The sequence below is a fragment of the Nothobranchius furzeri genome, chromosome 10 (genome assembly GCF_043380555.1).
Source record: "Nothobranchius furzeri strain GRZ-AD chromosome 10, NfurGRZ-RIMD1, whole genome shotgun sequence".
Lineage (NCBI taxonomy): Eukaryota > Metazoa > Chordata > Actinopteri > Cyprinodontiformes > Nothobranchiidae > Nothobranchius > Nothobranchius furzeri.
The window spans coordinates 28,152,476-28,179,394 of record NC_091750.1 but is presented as its reverse complement, the minus strand read 5'-3'; the positions used below and the strand labels follow the sequence as shown (position 1 = coordinate 28,179,394).

The following is a 26,919-nucleotide window of genomic DNA, read 5'->3' as shown; positions in this document are numbered from 1 at the left end:
CAAGAGACACAGAACTGAAGGGGTTTAACTACATGAGGGCTGGGAGCTTGGGTGATTGGAAAACGAGAGGCAGGTGAGAGCAATTAACAGAGACACATGACAGAACAGAATGGGGAGACAGGACAGGGTGTGACAGTAACCCCCCCCCCCACCCCCCACCCCCCTCAAAGGGCGGATCCCAGACGCCCACAGGAACACAGAACAGGGCGGGAGGAGGGGGACCAGGAAGGAGGGCCAAGATGAGCCGAGGGACCGGTGGAGAGGAGGCAGGGACCAGCAGAGTCCGGGGACTTGCGTCTGGGGCAGAGGAGGAGACGCCGCCGGGCTCTTGAGGGCCTGCGTCTGGGGCAGAGGAGGAGATGACGACGGGCTCTTGGGGGCCTGCTCCTGGCGAGGGCAGGACCGGCGGCGACCGGAGGCAGAGACGCCGGAGGACTGGAGACGGTGGCGTTGACTTCTGGACTGGAGATGGCGGCGTCGACCTCTGGACTGGAGGCGGCAGCGTCGACCACTGGGCTGGAGACAGTGTCGACCACTGGGCTGGAGGCGTCGACCACTGGGCTGGAGGCGACGGCGTCGACCTCTGGGCTGGAGGCGACGGCGTCTACCACTGGGCTGGAGACGGTGTCGACCACTGGGCTGGAGACGGCGTGCCGGAGACGGCGTCGACCACTGGGCTGGAGACGGCGTCGACCACTGGACTGGGGACGGCGTCGTCCACTGGGCTGGGGACGGCGTCGACCACTGGACTGGGGACGGCGTCAACCACTGGGCTGGGGACGGCGTCGACCACTGGGCTGGAGACGGCGTCGACCACAGGACTGGGGACGGCGGCGTCCACTGGACTGGGGACGGCGTCGACCACAGGGCTGGAGGCGTCGACCACAGGGCTGGAGGCGTCGACCACAAGGCTGGAGGCGTCGACCTCCGTCGACTTCTGGTCCGGAGGCGTCGACTTCTGGTCCGCCGGCTTCTGGACCGCCGACTTCTGGAGTGGAGGAGGAGCTGCTGCAGATGGGACCGCTTCCTTGGCTGAAGCCGCCGGACTGGGCTCTGACACCTGGACAGGCCGGCCTGGGGGAAGAGCCTCTTGGTTCACCACTGGAACCGGAACTGACTGAACTGATGGCGCCGGTAACTGGGAGAGTAGGGAGGATAGATTGTCCAGCTGGAGCTCCTGGAGACTGAGGCTCTGATGGAGTTGGGCCAGCTCAGCTCGGAGACCGTCGAGCTCTGCTGAGTGGACTGCGGGCTCAATCCTTTGGCCTAGAGAAGAGGGAGCTGCTGACTGGACCGAAACCTTCTCCTGGTGATTCGGGGAGGATAGGGTGTCCAGCTGGAACTCCTGGAGGCTGACAAGCTGACGGATTCGGCCAAGCTCCGCCCGGAGGCCGGCGAGCTCTGTCAGCTGGGCTGTAGGCGTGGTTCCTCCGCCTGTAGATGACAGAGGCGCTGATTGGACCGGAGACGGGATTACTGGTCTGACTGGGGGCGGGTCCAAGCAGGTGCGCCAAGCCGGGGCAGAGGCAAGCTTGCGGCTCCGTCCTCCTCCTCCTCCGGTGGAGCCCGGCATCCTTCCCAATGCCGTGGGCCAACTCCGGGGGAGCACACAGCAGAAGCGGTCCATCTGCTCCTCCCCATCCAACTCACCATCCGGCTCCGGGAGGGTGGAGAGGATCGCTGAGGCCCGGGCTCGGCGGCGAGGCGATGCCGGAGGAAGAGAAGCCGGCCGGTGGTCTGCGGTGAGAAACTGGAGCAGGTACTACCAAGGGATAACCTTCCCGCTAGATCCTTCTGTGGGTTGGTTCATTCTGTCACAAGCGTGCTGGTGAGTAAATGCAGAGGTGAGGATCCATATGCGGGAGCAAAGGCAGGCAGGCAGGCGGGAAGGGTTTACAAAAGGCTTTAATAATAGCAACACGCTGGACTATTGAAACAATGAACCAACAAGAGACACAGAACTGAAGGGGTTTAAATACATGAGGGCTGGGAGCTTGGGTGATTAGAAAACGAGAGGCAGGTGACAGCAATTAACAGAGACACATGACAGAACAGAATGGGGAGACAGGACGGGTGTGACAGCCCCCCCCCCCCCAAAGGGCGGATCCCAGACGCCCGCAGGAACACAGAACAGAGTGGGAGGAGGGGGATCAGGAAGGAGGGCCAAGATGAGCCGAGGGACCGGTGGAGAGGAGGCAGGGACCAGCAGAGTCCGGGGGACTGCGTCTGGGGCAGAGGAGGAGATGACGACGGGCTCTTGGGGGCCCGCTCCTGGCGAGGGCAGGACCGGCGGCGACCGGAGGCAGAGACGCCGGAGGACTGGAGGCGGTGGCATTGACTTCTGGACTGGAGATGGCGGCTTCGACCTGTGGACTAGAGGTGGCGGCGACGACCTCTGAACTGGAGGTGGCAGCGTCGACCACTGGGCTGGAGGCGGCGACCACTGGGCTGGAGGCGACGGCGTCGACCTCTGGGCTGGAGGCAATGGCGTCGACCACTGGGCTGGAGACGGTGTCGACCACTGGGCTGGAGACAGCGTGATGGAGACGGCGTCGACAACTGGGCTGGAGACGGCATCGACCACTGGACTGGAGACGGCGTCGCCCACTGGGCTGGGGACGGCGTCGACCACTGGACTGGGGACGGCGTCGACCACTGGACTGGGGACGGCATTGACCACAGGGCTGGAGGCGTCGACCACAGGGCTGGAGGCGTCGACCTCCGTCGACTTCTGGTCCGGAGGCGTCGACTTCTGGTCCGCCGGCTTCTGGACCGCCGACTTCTGGAGTGGAGGAGGAGCTCCTGCAGATCGGACCGCTTCCTTGGCTGAAGCCGCCGGACTGGGCTCTGACACCTGGACAGGCCGGCCTGGGGGAAGAGCCTCTTGGTTCACCACTGGAACTGGAGCTGACTGAACTGATGGCGCCGGTAACTGGGAGAGTAGGGAGGATAGATTGTCCAGCTGGAGCTCCTGGAGACTGAGGCTCTGATGGAGTTGGGCCAGCTCAGCTCGGAGACCGTCAAGCTCTGCTGAGTGGACTGCGGGCTCAATCCTTTGGCCTAGAGAAGAGGGAGCTGCTGACTGGACCGAAACCTTCTCCTGGTGATTCGGGGAGGATAGGGTGTCCAGCTGGAACTCCTGAAGGCTGACAAGCTGACGGATTCGGCCAAGCTCCGCCCGGAGGCCGGCGAGCTCTGTCAGCTGGGCTGTAGGCGAAGTTCCTCCGCCTGTAGATGACGGAGGCGCTGATTGGACCGGAGACGGGACTATGGTCCATCTGCTCCTCCCCGTCCAACTCACCATCCGGCTCTGGGAGGGTGGAGAGGATCGCTGAGGCCCGGGCTCGGCGGCGGCGTCAGCGGCAAGGCGATGCCGGAGGAAGAGAAGCCGGCCGGTGGTCAGCAGCGAGAAACTGGAGCAGGTACTCCCAAGGGATAACCTTCCCGCTAGATCCTTCTGTGGGTTGGTTCATTCTGTCACAAGCGTGCTGGTGAGTAAATGCAGAGGTGAGGATCCATATGCGGGTGCAAAGGCAGACAGGCAGGCAGGAAGGGTTTACAAAAGGTTTTAATAATAACAACACGCTGGACTATTGAAAGAATGAACCAACAAGAGACACAGAACTGAAGGGGTTTAAATACATGAGGGCTGGGAGCTTGGGTGATTGGAAAACGAGAGGCAGGTGAGAGCAATTAACAGAGACACATGACAGAACAGAATGGGGAGACAGGACAGGGTGTGACACGGGGAAGGCTGTTATTGGTTTGGCATCCAGGAGAGAGCAGAGCACATCTCAGCTAGTAGAAGCTAACCATTAGAATTAGCAATTCCACAACATGTCAGAACTCCTTCGGGCTTGTGTTATTTGTGGATTTAAAACATCAACATTGCATTTTAATACCCAATAAAGAAGAGCGAACTGAGAATGAGGAGTCCCGTTGCTGTGAGCTCATCAGAAGAAACCGGAGCGCCAGAGCTTTTCTTCAACTGAAAATGGCTCGAAAGGCCTCCGTAGAGACAAGAGCTAATTTATTGAATAATCAATTGAATTACGCCCTTATATTATTGTCAGAAATGTTCATCAAACCATTTTTTGTCTTAAATTATCTTTCCAGAGTTTTCTCCTTTAAGAAATGATGTATGATTTTTCAGAAATCCATAAAAGCCATTATCTTATCATTTACTGTGATATAATGTAAGCAATAAGTCATTTTTTATGCTAAGCACGCCCCCTGCCCCGCAGAGCTCTGTGCATCAAGGGCGGCGTTAGGCCCGGCTACTTGGGCTCAAGTCCCGAATGTTTTATGAAAAGACTAGTGCGTGTTACGTGTGTGTGTGTGTGTGTGTGTGTGTGTGTGCACGTGCACGCGCACGTGTTAAGCCCCGGATCTTCTTCAGTCCTAAATGCGCCCCTGCCGTGCATTAGGAAACTGAATGCCGACCAGGACTAACCAATAGCGTTAGACTACAGCTTACATGCTTCAATTTAAGGACATAGCTCGACTGATGCAGAGTTAATGAACTTTTAACGGACAAGTAAGTCTTTAAAATATAAATACAGGTGCTGGCCAGTAAATTAGAATATCATCAAAAGGTTGAAAATATTTCAGTAATTCCATTCAAAACGTGAAACTTGTACATTATATTCATGCAATGCACACAGACCAATGTATTTCCAATGTTCATTACATTTAAATTTGATATTCATAAGTGACAACTAATGAAAACTCCAAATTTGGTATCTCAAAAAATTAGAATATTCTGAAAAGGCTGAATATAGAAGACACCTGCTGCCACTCTAATCAGCTGATTTACTCAAAACACCTGCAAAGGCCTTCAAAAGGTCCCTCAGTCTTGTTTTGAAGGCACCACAATCATGGGGAAGACTTCTGACTTAACAGCTGTCCAAAAGACAATCATTGACACCTTGCACAAGGAGGGCAAGACACAAAAGGTGATTGCTAAAGAAGCTGGCTGTTCGCAGAGCTCTGTGTCCAAGCACATTAACAGACAGGTGAAGGGACGGAAAAAATGTGGTAGAAAAAAGTGTACAAGCTGTAGGGATAACCGCACCCTGCAGAGAATTGTGACGACAAACCCATTCAAAAATGTGGGGGAGATCCACAAAGAGTGGACTGCAGCTGGAGTCAGCGCTTCAAGAACCACCACGAGGAGACTCATGAAAGACATGGGATTCAGGTGTCGCATTCCGTGTGTCAAGCCACTCTTGAACAAGAAACAGCGCAAGAAGCGTCTCGCCTGGGCCAAGGACAAAAAGGACTGGACTGATGCTGAGTGGTCCAAAGTTATGTTTTCTGATGAAAGCAAGTTCTGCATTTCCTTTGGAAATCAAGGACCCAGAGTCTGGAGGAAGAGCGGAGAAGCACAGAATCCACGTTGCATGAGGTCCAGTGTAAAGTTTCCACCGTCAGTGATGGTGTGGGGTGCCATGTCATCTGCCGGTGTTGGCCCACTCTGTTTCCTGAGGTCCAGGGTCAATGCAGCCGTCTACCAGGAAGTTTTAGAGCACTTCATGCTTCCTGCTGCTGACCAACTTTATGGGGATGCAGACTTCACCTTTCAACAGGACTTGGCACCTGCACACAGTGCCAAAACCACCAGCACCTGGTTCAAGGACCATGGTATCCCTGTCCTTGATTGGCCAGCAAACTCGCCTGACCTTAACCCCATAGAAAATCTATGGGGTATTGTGAAGCGGAGGATGCAATACGCTAGACCCAACAATGCAGAGGAGCTGAAGACGACTATCAGAGCAACCTGGGCTCTCATAACACCTGAGCAGTGCCACAGACTGATCGAGTCCATGCCACGCCGCATTACTGCAGTTATTGAGGCAAAAGGAGCCCCGACTAAGTATTGAGTGCTATACATGCACATTCTTTTCATGTTCATTCTTTTCAGTTGGCCAACATTAGAGAAACAAACATTTTTTCATTGGCCTTTAGAATATTCTAATTTTCTGAGATACCAGATTTGATGTTTTCATTGGTTGTCACCTATAAATATCAAAATTAAACGTAATAAACATCGGAAATACATTGGTCTGTGTGCATTGCATGAATATAATGTACAAGTTTCACGTTTTGAATGGAATTACTGAAATATTTTCAACCTTTTGATGATATTCTAATTTACTGGCCAGCACCTGTATATGAAAACACAGCATGACATGAGAATAATACTTGTAAAACAGCGTGTTTTAGCTGTTTGTCAGCTACAGAAGCTCATTTATAAACAGAAACTTGAAGTCGCCATCTTAGTAACATGGATCGACAGATTTTTTGTGTGATATGCTTGTCAGCCACTAGATGGTGCCATCGGATAAGAGAAATACTCCGGAAAGAGACTTTAAAACATCCAGATGGAGTATCATGATTAGCACCTCCATTCAAAACCTGCCATATCCAGCTCTATACATGTTCTTTACTGTCCTTTGGTGGAGGATCTGCAGATGGTAAGGGTCTTTATTGCAGTTATGTCGTTATATAATTACATTATCATTGACATCAGCCAACCATTTGTTCAGCTTTAAAGGCTTAAACTCTACAAATTCAATTAAATGATTCAAAGTGTCAAAATGATGCGTCTGAAGGTTAAAATAAGTAAAAATCGTGCTAAGTCAGAATTTCATGTCTAATTAATTAGTCGGTTTGAACTGTTTCCTTCGGTGAGATGAGGACGTCGTTCCCCCATGACCACCGCTGTGTGGCAAGTTCTGGTGGAGCCGTTGTTTACGTGAACAAGGCGAGTTACTGACGGAGGCTCATCCATCACATCGGAGAGGCGAGGCAGTCGCAATTGGCAACTGTCTCTGTGGGCTGAAGACTTAGGAGGCTCTGTGAGATTAGAATTCAAAGCCAGCCTTCCTGCCAAGTTTTCTATGACGTCTCGGCCTGTTTACGGCTTTTCATGCAGACAGTTGTTTATACTTTTCTGCTGACAAGTAAACAAAGAGCTCATCTTTCTGAAGGTGGTGTGTCACATTGGTTCATGCTCCCATCTGCTCTGAAGGAATAAAGAGAATAAACTGAGATAATAGTGAGGTCTCACCAGTTGAAGGTAACATATGAATGACCCCAGCAGAAACTGACTAGGTGGAATATCTAAAGCGTAATGTTCAAAGTGCTGAGTGATTTCGTGGCCACTTGCATTTCTGGACAAAGTTTGACTCTCAGCAGGTTTTTAATGTAAAGTGATCATTTCGAACATTTTCATGTTCAGACTTTTACTAATAGGCTCTTTTGAACTTTTATTTACAAATACACAAGGACAAAATTACCGTAAAATCATTTATGCATCTTTAAATAAGATGACGTTTTGTGGCCAGCAACGATTATTAACTCAACAATTTTGAAAAGTGCCCTCTCCCCGCCACTTGAGCCAGCTCCTCCAGGGCAATCCCAAGGCGTTCCCTGCCCAGATAAGAGACATAGTCCCTCCAGCGTGTCCTGGGTCTTCCTTTAGGTCTTCTCCTGGACGGACATTCCTGGAAAACCATGATACTTCCAGGAGGCATCCTAACCAGATGCCCGAGCCACCTCAACTGGCTCCTCTCGATGTGAAAGAGCAGCCTACTCCGAGCCCCTCCCAGAGGCCAGAGCTTCTAACCCCATCTCTAAGCGAGAGCCCAGACACCCTGTGGAGAAAACTCTTCTCAGCTGCTTGTATCCGTGATCTCCGTCTTTCAGTCACTGCCCAAAGCTGAGGGTTGACATGAGGGCTGGAACGTAGATCAACTAGCGAATCCAGACAAGTTGCCTTCCAGTTCGGATCTGTCTTCACCACGACAGACTGGTACAACAGCTAAACGCAGCACCAAACTGTCTATGAATGCCCCACTTTGCTTTTTCCTTATTCATCAACTAGAATGTAAAGTTTTTCCAACATTCCAGAAACGTCTCAGTTGGATCTGGCGTCCCCCTGGCATGGCTGGCACTGCTGAGATGATGTCGTGCCACACATGGCCAAGTATTGGCTGGGGTTATGGGACAGCCGGTCATGTGTGGGCCACCTCTGGCAAAATACATCTGCACCACCATTCTTCGTGGTATCTGGGCTAAGTGCACAGTAAAAAGAAAAAGTTGATCCAACTTAAAAAATTGCTTCGATTGGGAACAAGCAATTTAATTAAGTTTATCCAACTAATATTATTAGTACAATTTTAATAATTTAGGTTAGATAAACTACAATTTTAATACTTAAGGTTGGATAAACTTAATTAAATTGCTTGTTACCAATTGAAGCAATTCAATTAGGTTGATTAAACTATTCTCTTTTCTCAGTGTGTAAGGGCATTTTGAGGGCTACAACTGTGTTGATATTTTGTATTTCAGAAATTAGCGACAGATGTTGGAGTTTTTATTAACAATGATGACCGATTGTGCGGTCAAAATGACGTATTTGATCACCATTGCTATGTTTGCACATTTTCTGAGTCGAACTGAAAACGAGTGTGTGTGCGCTTGTGAATAATGGAGAAAATGAAGGCTCAGCCCGGCATATGGCCTTGTTTACAGTAAATGCCTTTTGTGTTTGAAATGGCCAGACGGAGAGCAGCAGCACAGAAAACAAAGCCAAGTCCTTCGAGGCAAACCACCAGGATATGTAGGTCAGAACAAATGGAAAGTTTGAGGTAAAAGATCTAATTCTTTCTCGTTAATAATGTCTTTCCTCTAAGATTTTAGTTTTTCTCTCGCACAGTCCCTCTCCCTACACATGCTCCACCAGCAGTTCCTCCATGTTTTAAAATTCCACCCTCATTTTCCTGTCCATGTTTGGGAAAAATCTCCATGTAAAATCACTGCATCTGTGGAAGTAATTGCTCTGGAAAGCGACAGATGTGCTTTTAAGTGCTAATGCGCGAGTGTTGAGGGGCTGCGCTGCTCCACGAGGGACGAAGTCAGCACATCCTCGCTGATAACAAGCCCGGCGCAAAGTCAGTTAAAAGTCAATCAGCGTTGTTCGGGGAAACTCTGACGACTTCAAACGAGAGGCTCATTTTGTAGAGAGGAGAGGCGTCTCCAGGTAATGATCTGCTGATCTGAAGTCAGTTCCTTTTAAAAACCCATCAAAACAAGAGGACAGAGAACACTTAGATTAAACTAAATAGACAAATTGACTTTCTTCTCAAAATTCGAAAGGTCCCTCGGGTTTTTTGTAGATTTTTAATTGTTTTCTTGTAGCTTCCTCCATAAGACATCTTCTACAGCTGATTGGTTGTTAATATTCATAAAGGCCTTTTTACACAATGAAAAATTCTGCATTTCCTAAACAAAACTCCTCCTTTTTATAGCAAAGTGCCCAAAGCTCTCTTTGAGACCTCCTTCTTACGTAAAAGGTTGCATCATGGGTAATTAATGGTTGTTTAGAGGAAATACCTTGTGGCAGAAAGGTGCTTGTGGGCGGAGAAGAAAAAGCTTTTAGAAGAAAGAGACACAAACAAAGTGACTTGTAAACACAATAAGGTGATCGATGGGCTTTTTCTTAAAGGACAGACCCAAATCAGAGACAGGACAATGTCCAGTTAAACCAGTATGACTGGGTAGGACTTCTGACTTTGTTCTTTCATTGCAAATCGAACATGTGACCTGGAAAGAAAAACAAAACAAAAATACCTTTTCTAACACGATGTGCTTTTTAGTTTGTTTTTATTCAAGCTGGAGATACAACACCAATTCCAGATGTTTGTGGTGCCCTTTGGGCCCTAGGCATTTTTCCTTTGGGCCCTGGCGCCTCCCAGTTGGGGGCCTCTGGAGTTTCATGTCCCAGGTGTCAGTGGTTGTTTGCATTTCCCGAGCACGGCTACAGCTAGCGTCAAAACAGTTTAGAAACACGTAAAACGTCAACAAAGCAGGATTTGGATTTTGATGCATTAAGATAAAATAATACTTGAACTTTATTTTAGAAGAGCTGCCCTGTGTGGAAGTGCTGACAGGATGGAGGTTGTGAGTTCAAATTCCATTTAGGATTTTTAGTCAATTGTTTTATTTATTCCAGGGGTTCTCAACTAAATTTGTTCAAGGTCAGATGCTCTTCTAAAATAACGTTCAAACATCATTGTATCTTAATCTAATACAATTTAAAATGGCTTTGTTTCCCATGCGGGCTGGTTGGTTGTGGGCTTAGTTGTGTTTGGAGAATGTGGACAGTTGTAGATGTTTGGGACATGAAACTGTAGAGGCCCCCAGTCGGGGTCGTTAGGGTTAAACAGGTTAAAGACCAAGGGTGTTTCTCAGTGCCAATGCTTATGAGGACACTGTCCTTCATTGGTCAAAGAAAACAGTCAACAGAATTTACCTCATGTGAACGCTTTCAGGAGCTGCGGTCACATGAGGTAAAGTTATATTTTATATTTATACGTATCAATATAGATTTATAACGAGCCCTTTACTCTTTACTTGTGTATATATTGGTTAAATTAAATATGTTAGCGAGTTGCTACCCGCTAGCCACGGAAGCTGCAACCACTAAGAAACTAACCAACTATAGAAAACTGCTTCAGATCTAATAAACACTTCAGATATCAGCCCGATAGCTACAATTATTTTACTTACATTTAAACTGGAAGTTTGCCCCCAGGAGCTGCTGCCAGCTCCTGATCCGCCATCCTTTTGAAAGTACCGTGCTGTATTCTGGGAAATGTTTTACCAGGGCCAGGCTAAAAGACACTGTTGGATAAAAACATATATTATAATGACTTGACTGTGTAACATCTGGTGTTTTTAAACAAAGTTTCATCCATTTATTTTACTCGGGTAACAGACAGGCCTTTTCAGTTCTTACAGGGAGGACGTTTTGGGAGGTTTTGACCTCGCCTGGTACCAGTCCTAGTCCCCCTTATCAGTAGAACTCCCTTGAGACAGCTTTATTGTTTTAGAAATTGCACCTGGAGTGTCTTCCTGCCTGAGAGTCTGTGAGAACCTCGAATGTGTGTGTGTTTATCTTTTTGTGTGTCTGCTTAATAAATACTGTCTGAGGACTTTGTCTGATGAGAGTGAACTGTCGACCCTTGTCTGGTGTGTATCATTCCTCTCCACTTTGCAAAGTCTAAATTGAGATTGTTGGTTGATTATTGGTATTGGTATTGACAGGGGCGGGTTTAGCAATTTGGGGGCCCAAGGCGAACACAGACATGGGGCCCCTTACACAAAATTGTCAACAATCTTACCTTTAACTGGATTTGCGAAACTCTCCCCTCTTCTGACATGAGTTATTTTCCCTTTATATTAGTCCTCCTCTTTTTTCCTGTATTTCCCTCCCTTTGAGTGCTTTCAATGTTTGCTCTGCTTTCTTTTTCCTGTCAGTGCTCCTGTGCTTTAGCCTTTGTTATTTTTTCTATTTTCCATTTTGGTCTATGTTTTCCTACCTTTAAACATTTTCCATTGTCTTTCCTTTCTGCTTCCTTTTGATGTTTACATCGAGAAACGACGTCACTTTCAGAAGTGAAGATAAAAGCTTTTATGAAGCAAGCTGCTTCTTTCTCTTACTGGAGCCACTAGGATAACTCCATGTCATGCTTCATGTTTTGACTATCGCTTTGGGTTTGTTATGAAAGCTCCCACCTCTCTTCTTCTTCTTCTTCTTATTTGTGGTCTTATGGCAATTGGCAAACAACAATTTGGTGCATTACCGCCACCAACTGGATTGGAGTGGAATGACTACCAATCACTTCCTGGTTGTGCATCGCCATCTTAATAACCCTCTTATGGCCATAATTATAACAGGGCCGCCTGGTATGTTTTTAATCTTAAGGCTGTAAAATTGTAATAAAAAGTACAAAGTGTGTGTAACTCTTCTCCTTTTTTCAGAACAACCTCAGCTTTCAGTGTATGGTTTGTATTTAGATTTTATTTCTATTAAAGCCTTTAAAAATCAGCTTAAAAGTGAAAAAAGCAAAAAACGGATTTGAATTTTTTACATTTATTACTGAACAGGAACTTCAAAATGACTGGGCAAACAATTTGGAATGAACAATTTAAACTTTGAACTGAAATGCATCTATTCTTAAAAAAATGTGAACCTTGGTATCTTTTTTAGCTGTTTTTAAGACCATTTATTTTTGTAAACTTTCAGACGTTTTTATTTGATGTGGTAGACCTTGAAGCAGTTTCTCTCCAGCTGCAGGCAGAGCACACCTCACACCGCCATGGGATGCTTCTCTGGCACACCGTGCACTGCTATACCAAAAACTTTAGTTTTAGCAAAAATAATTATTTATTGTAAAAAGATAAATAATGCTGTAATGAAGCTGAATCTTAAAATTAGCAAATAGTTGAGGGTTGTTCAAATAAAAAAATAAAGACGGAACAAACATTCATACCCTGGTTCACTGGAGATCTGTCCTTCTTCGTGGTCACTGTCTTCAGATATAAGCCTTCTGGGACACCTAATAGATTGTGTTGATTTTCTTTGAGGCATTTCCATAATTTCATGCTGGCTTTTATGCTGATTAGCTTCCCCGTTCCGTTATCCGCTTTCACCGCGGCGCTGCGCTCCGTTTCAATCAGGCTGTACAGCAGGATTTCCCCCCGTAGCGATATTTTCCATAAATCTGATTGCTTCATGCTATAGATCGTTGGAAAGCTGCTTTTATGTACTTTTAGGAACCGTTGGAATTTCCTGGATCTGATCTGCCGTTCAAAAGTTATAAAACGGAGCATTTTGGATGACAAACTCAGCACATCTCTCTGTGTTGTGATTCGTTGCGCTCAAGACGGGGAATCCCGGTGGCTACCGTAATACATTGTATATGCACGGAAACCCCCATTTTTAATCTTTTCAGCACTTTTGGAATTTTAATGATATCTTGAACGGTTCAGGAAATATGGTAACGAGAAGCATGTCCAATCCCGTCTGCGGCCACAGGTTGGTAATAAGAATATTGTGGCATTAACCTAGGGGTGCCGGCGGTCAGGGCTAGGAGGCCCCCCAACACAAGGGGGCCCCAGGCGGCCGCCTACCTATGCCTAATGGTAAAACCGCCTCTGGGTATTGATCAGCTGATTGTTATAAACCCTGCGTGTTGAACTTTCCCTATAAGGTAATCCTGGATGGGAGATAAAATTACCTAACAGACACCTCCCGCTTATCCTTGGTCAGCTAGCTAAATGGCTAACAAACGGAGAACCGATGCCTCGGTAGCACATGAATATTGGAACACGCCCTGGCGGTTCCTGATGATGCATCGCCTAGGCAACCGGGGCGGAACCAGGGAATCAAGGCGAGGTTCCTTAACATTGAGAAACACCCTAAGTTCACTGAGAAACCATTTTTACTTGATATCTTGATAACGCTTTACAATAAGGGTCCTTTTATTAACTCATTCACTACTTGCAATTTTTTACTGTGTGGGCGTCGGAACGAGCCCCCGCACCGTGAGAACAAACATCTCAGCTCTAAAGCCGATCTATATCCACATACATCACACGTCACGTGATCAGGAAGCAGAACATCCATGTGTTAGGAGATGGCTTTGGGCCGCTGCTGTATAGAAAGTGAGGCGCGAACCGGAAAAGCTTCTGCTGAATACAATTCAACAACGGATTATGAAAGAATGGATAACGCTCGAAATGCACAGATTCTTCCTGATGTAAGAGGTGAGTCTCTGCCTTGTTTGGGTTGTTTTGGTTATGATTCCCCCCCCCCCCCCCCGATGTCTCACCCCCCCCCCCCCCCGACAAATTCAACCACCTGAAACAGGAGCGCCAGAGCTTTTGTTCCACAGACAATGACTCACGAAGCATTCATGTGCACTAGAGACCACAACTAATGTGTTGATAGAATGAGTGAATCTGAGTTTCTGGAGAGGATCCCGGAGCAGGGAGACAATGGTTCATCCTGCAAACAATGTTTTAGCATTTCAAGTTTCACCTGTACAGGACTGTGTTTGTTAATAATCAGCCTTTCAAACGGTGTTTATGAATTCGGCTGAAAGCAGTGACTGTGAATGCAGCTCTAGGTGGTGCTCTGCTCTGCTTTAATGAATATGACTGGTGCATGGACGTAATTTTGGGGGGGGGGGGACGGGGGGGACATGTCCCCCCCACTTTTTCCAAAGTCAAGGTTTGACCCCTGCACTTTTTACCATCCAAAAACAATATTACGCTATATTAAATTGACAATGGTTGAGCTCTAGGACCAAGCAGAAAACAACCGTTTGTGTTAAAGCCTGTTTCCCATTAGAGCATACTGTAAAGATTCACCACCCTCCCCCCTCCCCCCTCCCCACTCCGTGTCCCCCCCCACTTCTAAAGTGAAAATTACGTCCATGGACTGGTGATTAAAATCGCACAAACTGCAAGGAAAAGACATTTTAATCCACTTTTAATGTGGCTCATTACTAATGTTAAAGGGGTTCTTCACACCGTTATGAGGAAGAAACGTGTCAAATATTGGCTGTGTCTCAATTCAGGGTCTGCATCCTACGTCGGCCGGATTCGTCGGCCGGTTACGTCACAGCGCCGCGACTAGGCCTGTCCCAATTCGAAGACTCCTTCAAATGCGGTCGACGAATGCGGCCTTCTTTTCGCCTGAATGAAGGATGGGTCCAGTGTATCCTTCAATAGGTAGCATTTCCCAAGATGCATTGCGGGCCGGCCGGCAGAGGCTGTGTCTCAATTCAGGGTCTGCATCCTTCGAAGGACCCAGCCCACCCGGCCGACGTGGGCTGCGTCCTCCGTCGGCCGGGTAGACCGGATGTTAACGGCTGTGAATTTGGACAGGCCTAGCCTTCATGAACTCCCTCCGCGAACGTTCCGTCGCCTAGCAACCGTGGAACCGCTGGGCAGAAGGGAGAAGGAACTTTAAACGATGGAGCTCGACGTTTTATTTAGCTTTTTAACCCCCAGAGATCCAAATTTAGAAAACAACTGCAAAATCTTTTTTTAACCTTTCACATGTTGTTCTAGGAGGCCAGATAAACAGGCCTATTTACACATTTTAACAGCCAATAGTGTTGCAGAACTGAACAATAGGACCTGTTAGCAATGTAAATGTGGTTTTAAAAAGAAAAAAAATGGGGAAGGTTTATTCTTGTAGACTTAAATCTGATGTTGTAATGTTACAACCGTGGGTCTCTGGGGGTTAATCATTTCCTTGACTGTTGGAGAGCTAATTCAGAGAAAATACTTTCGACAAGCTGAGCCTGAGCAAAGATGTGATAATAGTTTAGTTTTTAATACTTTCTAAGGGTCTTAATTTGACCAAAACCGATTTATCACCTTTTAAGACGCTTCAAGACCCAGCGGATACCCTGTAATATTAAACAATTCTCATTTGTAAACAAAAATAAAATTCAAGAGTTTAATGCAGAACTGATTTTATTTAGATATTTCTTTTATATGTACATGTTTAATCTTTATTAACCATTTTTTTCTAGCAAAGTAAAAAGCTGTCAAAGTTATTCCTTCTCTCCTGTGCTCTCTGCTGCTCTGCAGCCTCATGTCCTCCCTGATCAGATCCAGAAGCTGGTCATCGCTGTCACCTTCCCCTGGATGCCCATTTTCTCCAGAATAGTCTTAACAAACATGTTAGAAAAAGAAACAGGAAGAGAAAAGAGGACGGGTTATTCCTTTCATGTTTTTGCAGAAAAAATAAACTCAAACGAGTTTTTAAAATATGAGATGTTATTGTACCTCCATGCCACAGCCGCCGAATACTTTGCTCCGGTGATCATGTGGTCCATCTCCGCCCTAAGCTTAATAAATTCCCTGGTTTTCTCTTTTGTTCCTAAAATACAAACTTCTATTAAAATCAGGGGGAAAACGTAGCGGGAGAAGTACGACACCGAGCGCGGCCGAACATACGAGCCGAGACCGCAATACAAGCACTTTTACTGTAACATTTCTAACTAAAATAACGTTCATGTATCACAAAAAGTCCTTAACCTAACAGTTTTCAAGTTTATACTTACATTTATATGCGCAATCCTCTCCGACAGCTCCCGCTTCGCTGTCCGCCATTGTTTTTAAGTTTTTCTGCCGGCCGGCCCGCAAGGCATCTTGGGAAATGCTACCTATTGAAGGATACACCCGACCCATCCTTCATTCAGGCGAAAAGAAGGCCGCATTCGTCGACCGCATTTGAAGGAGTCTTCGAATTGGGACAGGCCTAGTCGTGGCGCTGTGACGTAACCGGCCGACGAATCCGGCCGACGTAGGATGCAGACCCTGAATTGAGACACAGCCAGAAAAACTTAAAAACAATGGCGGACAGTGAAGCGGGAGCTGTCGGAGAGGATTGCGCATATAAATGTAAGTATAAACTTGAAAACTGTTAGGTTAAGGACTTTTTGTGATACATGAACGTTATTTTAGTTAGAAATGTTACAGTAAAAGTGCTTGTATTGCGGTCTCGGCTCGTATGTTCGGCCGCTCGGTGTCGTACTTCTCCCGCTACGTTTCCCCCTGATTTTAATAGAAGTTTGTATTTTAGGACCAAAAGAGAAAACCAGGGACTTTATTAAGCTTAGGGCGGAGATGGACCACATGATCACCGGAGCAAAGTATTCGGCGGCTGTGGCATGGAGGTACAATAACATCTCATATTTTAAAAACTCGTTTGAGTTTATTTTTTCTGCGAAAACATGAAAGCAATAACCCGTTGTCCTCTTTTCTCTATCTGTTTCTTCTCTTACATGTTTGTTAAGACTATTCTGGAGAAAATGGGCATCCAGGGGAAGGTGACAGCGATGACCAGCTTCTGGAGCTGATCAGGGAGGACATGAGGCTGCAGAGGGAGGCAGAGCAGCAGAGGGCCCAGGAGAGAAGGGAGAACTTTGACAGCTTTTTACTTTGCTAGAAAAAAATGGTTAATAAAGATTAAACATGTATATATAAAAGAAATATCTAAATAAAATCAGTTCTGCATTAAACTCTTGAATTTTATTTTTGTTTACAAATGAGAATTGTTTAATATTACAGGGTATCCGCTGGGTCTTGAAAAGTCTTAAAAGGTGATAAATCGGTTTTGGTCAAATTAAGACCCTTAGAAAGTATTAAAAACTATTATCACATCTTTGCTCAGGCTCAGCTTGTCAAAAGTATTTTCTCTGAATTAGCTCTCCAACAGTCAAGGAAATGATTAACCCCCAGAGACCCACGGTTGTAATATTACAACATCAGATTTAAGTCTACAAGAATAAACCTTCCCCATTTTTTTCTTTTTAAAACTACATTTACATTGCTAATAGGTCTTATTGTTCGGTTCTGCAACGCTATTGACTGTTAAAATGTGTAAATAGGCCCGTTTATCTGGCCTCCTAGAACAACATGTGAAAGGTTAAAAAAAAGATGTTGCAGTTGTTTTCTAAATTTGGGTTTCTGGGGGTTAAAAAGCTAAATAAAACGTCGAGCTCCATCGTTTAAAGTTCCTTCTCCCTTCTGCCCAGCGGTTCCACGGTTGCTAGGCGACGGAACGTTCGCCGAGGGAGTTCATGAAGGCAAGGCCTGTCCAAATTCACAGCCGTTAGCATCCGGTCTACCCGGCCGACGGAGGACGCAGCCCACGTCGGCCGGGTGGGCTGGGTCCTTCGAAGGATGCAGACCCTGAATTGAGACACAGCCATTGTGTTCTGCTGAACTTTTGTTCCTAGTTTTGTTGTTTGATTGGTTGATTTTTATTTTTTTTGTCACTTTGTTTTAAACAAAATAACAGCTGTTTGTTTTAAAAAGCTCCAGACAGAGTGATCCATTAGTGATTATTAATAAAAGTATTTTTTCTAAATATTTTAGATATTTAAGCAATATCACACGTGATTCGGCCGTAGGCACGAGGTCGCAGACGGACTGCCGTAGATAATCACACCAGTGCTGATATTCAGCAACAACGCACGACCTCAAGTGTGATATTGCTTTTATACAACAGTTCTACCTGCTCATTTTATTTTTATAACAACAATAAGCAACAGATTATGATTTGATCATGTATTTAATCATTTATCAGGCTCCGCCACCAACACAAATAGTCCCAACACGAAACAGAGACTCAGACAAGGCTGTTGCTAGGCAACACAAACCTTATCTACAATAACGGTGTTGTTATAGTCCAATATCAGCACTCTTGGAAAGCCTCTTGACCAATCAAATCACTCGGTCGGAACCAACTGTTGTATAAGAAGCTTTAAGGTATGGACATCTACATCGCAGGTAATTAGTTCGAACAGTTAGAGCGCACGTGTCAGCAGCATGTTTGACACAAAGAAAAACAACCAATCAGTGGGAAACATCTGGACCCAGGTGTTGGAAGTCATCCTGCTCACATTCACCTCAGCCTGAGTCTCGTCTCCGTTCTCTCCTCGAGTGCTGGATTGGCAGAATTAATCACCAGCTAAATTTATGAGGGAAAGTCATGAATAATGTTTACGTATTAATCATTCACGATGGGCAGCCAAGCACAGAGACCACGACACCCCTGGAAATTACCGGCTCACCTCTACAACATAAATTATCCATCAGATTTCAATGAGCCCTGCCAGCGCAGCAAACTCGAAGCAAAGAAACCTGTTTGAAATCCAGATGGATGCATCAAGTCCATCATCCCCGACCAGCAGGGAACACTTATGTTTCTGACTGCTCATGTGGCCAAGGCACAACCGGTCTGTGCTTAGAAAAGACGCTGCAGGACGAAAAACGTGTCAACAGGTTAAGGTGAAAAAAACATGTGGAACCGCTTACGGCGGAGATGAATGGACAAAACAAGTTTGCCATTTTCAGCAAGTAAAAATGTTTCCTTCAACCAATGAAGTGTCTAGAAATTAGTCAACTGTTCATCTGCAACCAATGAATCCAAATCAAGATGGCTGCCAAACCGAAGTGGTGTCAGCAAACACGATGTGTAAGTAACTGTCAGTTCTACTATTACTGAGCTACGGTTTGGCGGTATTGAGCTGAGAAGAGCTACACTTAGCTACATTCTTCTCATTGCCCTGAATTTAGTGAAACTCAGAAATTTCTAACAGCTTTTCAAGTAAATCCGATTCAGGCTGGACACTAAATGATTCCCTCTTTTTCCAACAACTGAAGGCTTTGATTTACAACTCTGGCACGAAAAGTAGCATGTAATGTGCACATTTGTTTAAGAAATTCATTCACACATTTTTTCCATGTCCTAAATAATTCAGTGATGACATTTGTAGCCAATTAAAATTCTGCATCTGAAAGGGATTTCAAGCAATTTTTATATTTGCATGATGGAACTAAATGAATGATAAATTACTTTTATAGCGCCGTTCAGAGTCTGAGGACTCTAAATCAGAATCAGAATAGGTTTATTGCCATTGTCAGTGAACAAACAATTCACAAACTAGGAACTTGCTTCGGTACTAATGTGCTACATATAACATGAATAATAAGATTAAAAATAGAATAAAACTTTCAGCTTTAAAAAATGGCAGGTAATGGTAACATGGCCGATAACGTGACGTAGTGTCGAGTACAGAAGACGAGCATGGTTGCGTGGTTATAAGCTGTTCACAAGTCTAACGGCAGATGGAAAGAAGCTGTTCTTGTGGCGGGAGGTTCTGGTCCGGATGGACCGTAACCTCCTGCCTGAAGGAAGTGGCTCAAAAAGTCTGTGACCCGGGTGAGAAGGGTCAGCTGCTATCCGACCTGCACGCCCCCGAGTCCTGGAGACGTACAGGTCCTGGAGAGATGGAAGGCTGCAGCCAATCACCTTCTCAGCGGAGCGCACAATGCGCTGCAGTCTGTGTTTGTCCCTCACTGTGGCTCCAGCGTACCACACAGCGATGGAGGAGGTGAGGATGGACTCAATGATGGCCGTGTAAAACTGCACCATCATCTGGGCCGGCAGCTTGACCTTTCACAACTGCCGCAGAAAGTACATCCTCTGCTGGGCCCTTTGATCAGGGAGCTGATGGATGGCTCCCACCTAAGGTCATGTGTGATGGTGGTTCCGAGGAAGCGGAAGGAGTCCGCAGTGGTGACGGGGGTGTTTGTCAGGACGAGGGGGAGAGATGGGGCTGTGACTTTCCTGAAGTCCACAATCATCTCCACTATCTTCTGAGCATTGAGCTCCAGGTTGTTGCCGCTGCACCAGTACACCAGCCGTTCCACCTCCCTCCTGTAGGCGGACTCATCACCGTCAGAGATGAGCCCGATGAGGGTGGTGTCGTCCGCAAACTTGATCAGTTTAACGGAGTCATGGCTCGAGGTGCAGCAGTTTGTGTACAGGGAGAAGAGCAGAGGAGACAGTACACAGCCCTGTGGAGATCGCTTTACACTAAAATGTAACATTCATCCATTCACACACAGGTGATGAGCTACAGTGTAGCCACAGCTGCCCTGGGGCTCACCGACAGGGGCGAGGCTGCCGAGCACAGGCGGCATCAGTGCCTCCAACCACCACCGGGGGTTAAGTGTCTTGCTAAGGAACACAACAGCAGCTTTCCCTGGTGGAATCAAACCTGCAACCTTCTGATTTCTGGACAACCCGCTCTACCTCCTGAACTACTGCTGCCCTACAAGGACAAACTTTTCAATCTCCTCTGTAAGAGGTGACATTGATCCTTTACATGTTCCACATGAGGACTTTTTGATGGAAATATGACCAATGAATCAAATATTGCCTGTTTGTGACCACCAAGAAGATTTAGCCTGATCTTACCTGTTGACACCTCTTCTGATCCAAAGAGCAAGATCTTAAAATTCACCCTAAAGGCCATGGGCAGCCAGTGTAGGAGTATGGAGTCAATTTTATGTCAATAAGGTCTCGCGAGAGCACGCACAATCACGAGAAGATAATTCAACATCCGTGAGAGGACAAGTTCCCATCCACTAGCGCTAAAAAAGCCCTCCTCGCATGTGTTAAACTATCCACGAGCGCGAAAAAGCACCTTGCGCATGTTTAGAAAGACCCAAGAGCAGATTTTGTCTGTACTGTGGGAAAATGGGGTAAAGATCTCTGTCTGAAAGTGACCAATCACGTTGGGGAAGGCAGCTCCTTGGAATCCGCCCCCCAAACTGTCAAAAGTGAAACTTGTCCGATAGATCGTAATTTCTACTCGAGAGCAGAGCAGGCTGCACGAGCGTGTATTATGAGTTCCACGCACGTAGTACCCACACTTACGTGCGTCAGGAACAATTGTCTGTGCTTGACTGGATAAAATCTGCTCTCGGGTCCTTCTAAACACGCGCAAGGTGCTTTTCGCACTCGCGGATAGTTTAAGACATGTGAGGAGGGCTTTTTTAGCGCTAGTGGATGGGAACGTATCCTCTGATGGATGTTGAATTATCTTCTCGTGACTGTGCGTGCTCTCGCGAGACCTTATTGACATAAAATTGACTCCATATAGGAGCGCCAAACTAGGATCTCATGGCTTGTCTATTTGTGCAGCTGTGATTTACACAATCTGCAACCGGTTCATGGCCGACACAGGAATCCCGACCAAAAGTTAGTTGGTGTATTCAAGATGTGAGGGTACGAAAGCGTGTATAGCGGATTCGGAATGTGGCCTCTTCAAGGCGCGTCAGGTGGCGAAGTTGAAAACGACACGACGTCATACAGCGGCCGTTTTAAAACCCACAGTTTCACCCCAGTTTTACCGTGCGCCGTTTCGAGTTTTGCTTGCCTTTCTCAGTTTTTTTTTTTGACAAATTCTTCTGCAGCAAGCCCTCTGTTCAGAGTTTTAGCAGAAATGTAGTGTTTGTTATTCCTTTTGTTTTTCTCCCCACCCTCCCACATTCCTAATGTGTTTCTTTTTCGATTTCTGAGGAGTGAGCACCACCTCACCCCCGCCATGTGGGTTAGGGTTAAACCATCAACCCCGCTTAACCATTCCCCGTCCTGAGGGGGCCACCCGATAGGACAGCAGGATTAGTCCTGACAAACCAAGACTCATTACATCTCAGAGAGCCACGTCTCCTCCCTTAGGAGATCTGTTTCTGCTTGTGAATACTATTCTGCGTGGTTTGTTTTTCTCTATAAGTAATTATTTTGTTTTTCCTCTCTAGCAGTGTTTCAGACAAATTATGCAACTCACTTTACAAAAGAAATCTCTGCTAGATTCCTCCTCGTCTCAGCAAAGTAAACTCCTGAGATGGATCCCTCACGTCAAACGTCACTGTCTTAAAACGCAAGTTAAACCAGGAAGAAAGTTAACATAATCATGTATTTCACTGAAAGATTTTAACATGAAAATAAGTGATTTGTCATTTGTTTTGGATTTACAGTATTAGAAGTAAAAAGGGACAATTAGTGACTTTGGGTTAAAATTCCTCACCCTCTTTAGGTTATTAGTTAAGCAGCAGAAAGCAGCACAATAATTAGTTTCACAGGGGCAGCCTGTTTAAGGACGATAAGCATTGCTTTGGTTGGAGAGGAGTCAGCAGATGAGCGCGGCTGCTTGTTATCTGTGCAGAGCAGAGGGAAAAGAGCGTGCCGCTGTAATGACTTTGACAGCTAGAGTTGGGAGAGGGAAAGAATGCTGCAAGCAGCCAGCGATGGAGTTAAGATCGGAATCCTTTGTGATCTCTCTGAAGACCCTTTTTTGGGGATGATGGGGGAGCACGTCGGTCTTTTAAAGTCACAGTGTCGCTGCAGCCTGCAGCTTTCACTGCCTGCTGCATCCCCACGAGGATGCAGAGTCGACGCAAGAAGACATTCACAAAAGGAGCAGACAACCGTCAGCAGTCAGCTGTTCCGGTGCTCACATTGATTCATGCCACAATCATTATTCATGGTGCGTCGCTGTTGCGGAGCTGCTCGTGACGCAGTGCTCGTCAGGATGCGCCTGTCGGTGGAGCCTGACCAGCGTGTCATGCTAGGAAGGAGGAAGAAGAGGAGGAAAGTTGAAGTGGCTGCTGGGAAATTGATCTGAGGTCCATGTTGAGATGATTTTCAAAGAAGTCATTCATAGACGACGCCAGCCTGGTTCTGCAGAAGAGTCAAGCTCATTAGATTCTGTTTGTTTTGGATGTGTTGGAAGGACAGATTAAATAATAAACCACACATTTGGTTGAAGGTAAACTGAACAAGTCTGTAAAACCAGCTGGAGAACGCTTTCTCGGTGAGATTTGTTGTGATTTGTCCTCAAATAGTTTTTTTTCCATATAAAATAAAACATTTTATGGCTTTTTTGTCTGCTGATTGATCCCAATTAGTTTCCAAAATGTGTTTTTCTCACTTTTACACAAATGTCTTTTACTGCATTTCCTTCAGGCAAGTTGGCCATCTTTAAAAAGCGTTTCCCTTAAGTATAAAAATACAGCTGCTCTTTACGTTCTCCATGTTCATAACAATCTCTGGTGTGCTCTCTCCATCGGATGATAACGTGTCTGTTGGAAAAGAAAAACTCGCCCTAAGCAAAGTTTCCTTTCGAGCATTTTATGACCTCTTCTTCCAAATTTAGGATCTATTTTTTACTCTCGTCTGTCTCCGTTGATTTTTGCACTTTTCCATCTCTCATTAGCGCTCAACACTTTTTGCTCGTTGGTTAATTATGACCTTAGGTCAATTTTATTTGAGTTCTTTAGCGTCAGTCAGACGAAAACAAGTTACCTGTAGTGAAAACCACAATCATTAAAACTCCGTGTGGAGACGAGGAGGAGATTTTGAAATCTCACACCCCTGACCTACTTCCTCTTCAGGAAGGAAATGAAAGCCACGCCTCATACCTTGTACACACACACAAATAGCTTTGTTGCGCAAATGGACGAATGTTTTCAATATGTTCCTGCACAGACACACCTGATTCTAACTGTTGAATTATCTCCTCAGCCTTCATCGGGTTCTGCAGGAGCTGCTAATCCCTCATTTAAAACAAATCTGTAGTGGTCAAGCAGGGAGACATCTATAACTGGCAGGCAACTCACAATGCTAACACATCCCGACTAACGCCACAGCAGGCCAAAACAGTAGTCTGATGGAGCGTAAGGTTGAACGCTATGCTAGTAACTTAGCTCCAACACATTTTGGTTCTCCTTTCTCTTCTGGAAGTTTACAACATTAATTCAGTGTAGGGCGAGTTAGCATTCAAGCTAGGTTGGTTTGCTAAGTGCATTGCTGCATCCAACCATAGTGCATGCTTGGAAGTGGGGCGCAATATCTTTGATTGGCAGCTCCTTCTTGTAGAAACGCAACTCTATTGGTCAACGCTCTCGGCTCGCGTAACGATTGATTTTGCTGTAGAGACCAGGGGTGGGGCTTAGGGGAAATACAATCTATGAAAGATTACCTACCATTTAAAACCCATTTTGTATCCCCCAAATAGTTTCTCAATGTCAAGGCGCCTTGCCTTGCGAGGCAATGTGTTGCAAGGCCAGGCGCCTTGCTCAGGAGGACACTGTCCTTCCTTGGTCAAAGAAAACGGTTAAATGGAACAGACTTGCATCACATGGCTTCCACGGCGGTCATGTGGCATCACGTGACACGGGAGATAACGTGATATTTTATATGTATTAGTTTCAATATGTATATACGTATAATGAGATATATGTTTATTAAATTAAAAATATAAGTGAGTTACTACTCGCTAACCACCGAAGCTGCAACTACTAAGCAACTAACCAACCATGGATAACTTCTTTGGATCTAAAAACACATTTTAAATTAGTCGACTTACTTTTAAACTTGAAAATTGTCCCAGAAGTAGCTGCCGGCTTCTGATCCGCCGTCTTTTTGAAAATACTGCGGTGTATTGAGGGTAATTTTTGCCCAAGGCTAGGCTACAAGACACCTCCTCCTTGCTCAGCTAGCTAAACGGCTAACAAACAGAGAACACACGCCTCGGTAGAACATGAACATTGGAACCGATTGGAACACGTCTTGGCGGTTCCTGATGACGTATCTCCTAGGCAACCGGGGCGGGGCTCAAGACATCAAGGCAAGGTTCCTTGTCATTGAGAAACACCCCCAATGTCTAGTTAACATTTCTGTCTTTTCAGCTTCAAAACTCTGAGTATTTGTGAGAAAAAAATAAATTAGTTAAAAAAAAAACAATTTTCATAACAATAAATAAAAACAATAAAAATATTTTTTTTGTTTTCATTGTATTTATTTATTTGGCCATTTTTCAAAGGAAACATTTCAGCTTTAACCTAAAGACGCTGAGCTCTTTGGAGCAAAACCTGTCATTGTGCTTGTGTAAAAAAGAACAACCGTTTGTTTTTATTATTTTTTTAAATGGACAACAACATTGCGATCGTTTTGCAGAACCTTCTGTTTGGCCCAACCGTCCTCAGCCTTGGACAAAAGACAGAATAAATACATGACTATACTGACAGCGTGCAACTCTTCCATGTAGAGTCTGCCTTCTTGGCCCTTTATCATCTGGATGAGGACTTGGAGCAGGGCTCAAGAGGTTTGATTGAAATTCTTTTCTGTGCAGCCCGTCACCTTGTCAGAGATATTCTGCTCACTGGCAGACACTAGAAATGGGCACATCGCATATGTGACGTCACCACATAATCTCCTCTCCCCTAGCGTAGCGGCTACTTACCACAGGACCAGATTTATGGTGGTTCTTCCTTCTGCGGGAAGTTTGCTGAAGTTACAGCCCTTTTTCCTCCGTTTTCTCCGTGTCTGGTTCGATGACATCACTTACGTGAAGCGCATTTGTAGTCCTGGACTTATTTTCATTTATGTTTATAGTGTCTCAATTTTCACAGCAAGAGGTCCAACAGGCTTAGTTAAACAAAACCACTGAGACATAAAAATATGCATATTTTAGTGGAAACATTTGTTTTCGGGTTGCTTCAGTTCCGGTAAATTCAGTTTATACGTGTAAATTTACAACACAGTCCATCTTCAAAAGCTGTGCAATTTTTTTTAAATGTATGTAAAAACTGTCAATTCCATCTAATTATAAAACAATTACATTTAACGTAAAGGAAAGTAAAATCGGTCCTATCAGAGGACAGCAGCTAATTTAATCTAAAGGAAAACTCTCTTAACCCTCTGGAGGCAGGCGTTGCAGATTTGCAATGTTAAAACCCACCCACCTGGTTACTCCACACACGTATTATGTGAGCATTTTTTAACTCAGAAGTACCCCTGAAGGACTTAGTTGTTCGTCCTTTTATCAAAACTTATTTTGCGCCTGAGTGGGTTAAAACATCCTTAAAAAAATAAAAACAAGCTCTGGATGAGTCTGAGAGGGCAGGACAGAGACAGAAACTAAAAAGTTTAGCCCAATCGCAGAACAGACAAAGAGAGAGAGAGAGAGAGAGAGAGAGAGACAGAGAGAGAGAGAGAGAGAGAGAGAGAGAGACAGAGAGAGAGACAGAGAGATAGACAGAGAGAGAGAGAGAGAGAGAGAGAGAGAGAGAGAGAGAGAACACCAAGGCCTAGTCCACACGTAGCCGGGTCTTTTTTAAAACGAATATCCGACCCTCCAAAAACTTGCATCCACACCACCTCGTTTAAAAACAAACTCTGTCCACACGTACCCGGATAAATACGTTGTTAAGGACATGCCAGACCTGTAGGCGGCAGTACTTCCCCCGTTCTTAACCTCGTCCTTCGTCTGTGGTCTTCCGTAAGGAGCAGTAATTCCGCTTGCAAACACAAACAAGCAGAAAGCGCTTGGACTATTGATAAAGCGAGCGCAGCTCTGAGGGCATCCATGATGTCGGCTAGTGTAAACACAGGTCGCACACGTGATGTCAGCATTTTTTTGTCGCGGAATGTGACGTTGCGGACCTTAAAACTCCGGTTTTGTCCGTCCACACGCAGACACCCAAAACGGAGAAAACGCAGATCTTCACTTTGGCCGGAGTTTTTAAAAAACTCAGTTTTCGTGTGAAAAAACTCCGTTTTCGTGTGGATGGCAGGCCAAAACGTAGAAAAATATCTACGTTTTGGCAGATCCCCGGCTACGTGTGGACAGGGCCCAAAACACCCTAAAGATCTACAGCTGAATGCATTTAATTAACTCTTTCATGGTT

The 26,919-nt window shown here is 45.8% G+C and overlaps 2 long non-coding RNA genes across 2 annotated transcripts; one reads left to right on the top strand and one right to left on the bottom strand.

The window, feature by feature from the left end:
• Nucleotides 1–15,433: 15,433 nt before the first annotated feature.
• LOC139072166 (uncharacterized) lies at nt 15,434–16,065 on the bottom strand. Its single transcript, XR_011521758.1, has 3 exons — nt 15,933–16,065; nt 15,655–15,748; nt 15,434–15,536 (listed from the first exon to the last, which is right to left on the bottom strand). It is a non-coding gene; the product is annotated as an uncharacterized lncRNA (long non-coding RNA).
• A 57-nt stretch (nt 16,066–16,122) lies between these two features.
• Nucleotides 16,123–19,068, top strand: LOC139072169 (uncharacterized). The gene is made up of 3 exons (XR_011521761.1): nt 16,123–16,272; nt 16,454–16,547; nt 16,668–19,068. It is a non-coding gene; the product is annotated as an uncharacterized lncRNA (long non-coding RNA).
• The last annotated feature ends 7,851 nt before the right edge of the window (nt 19,069–26,919 follow it).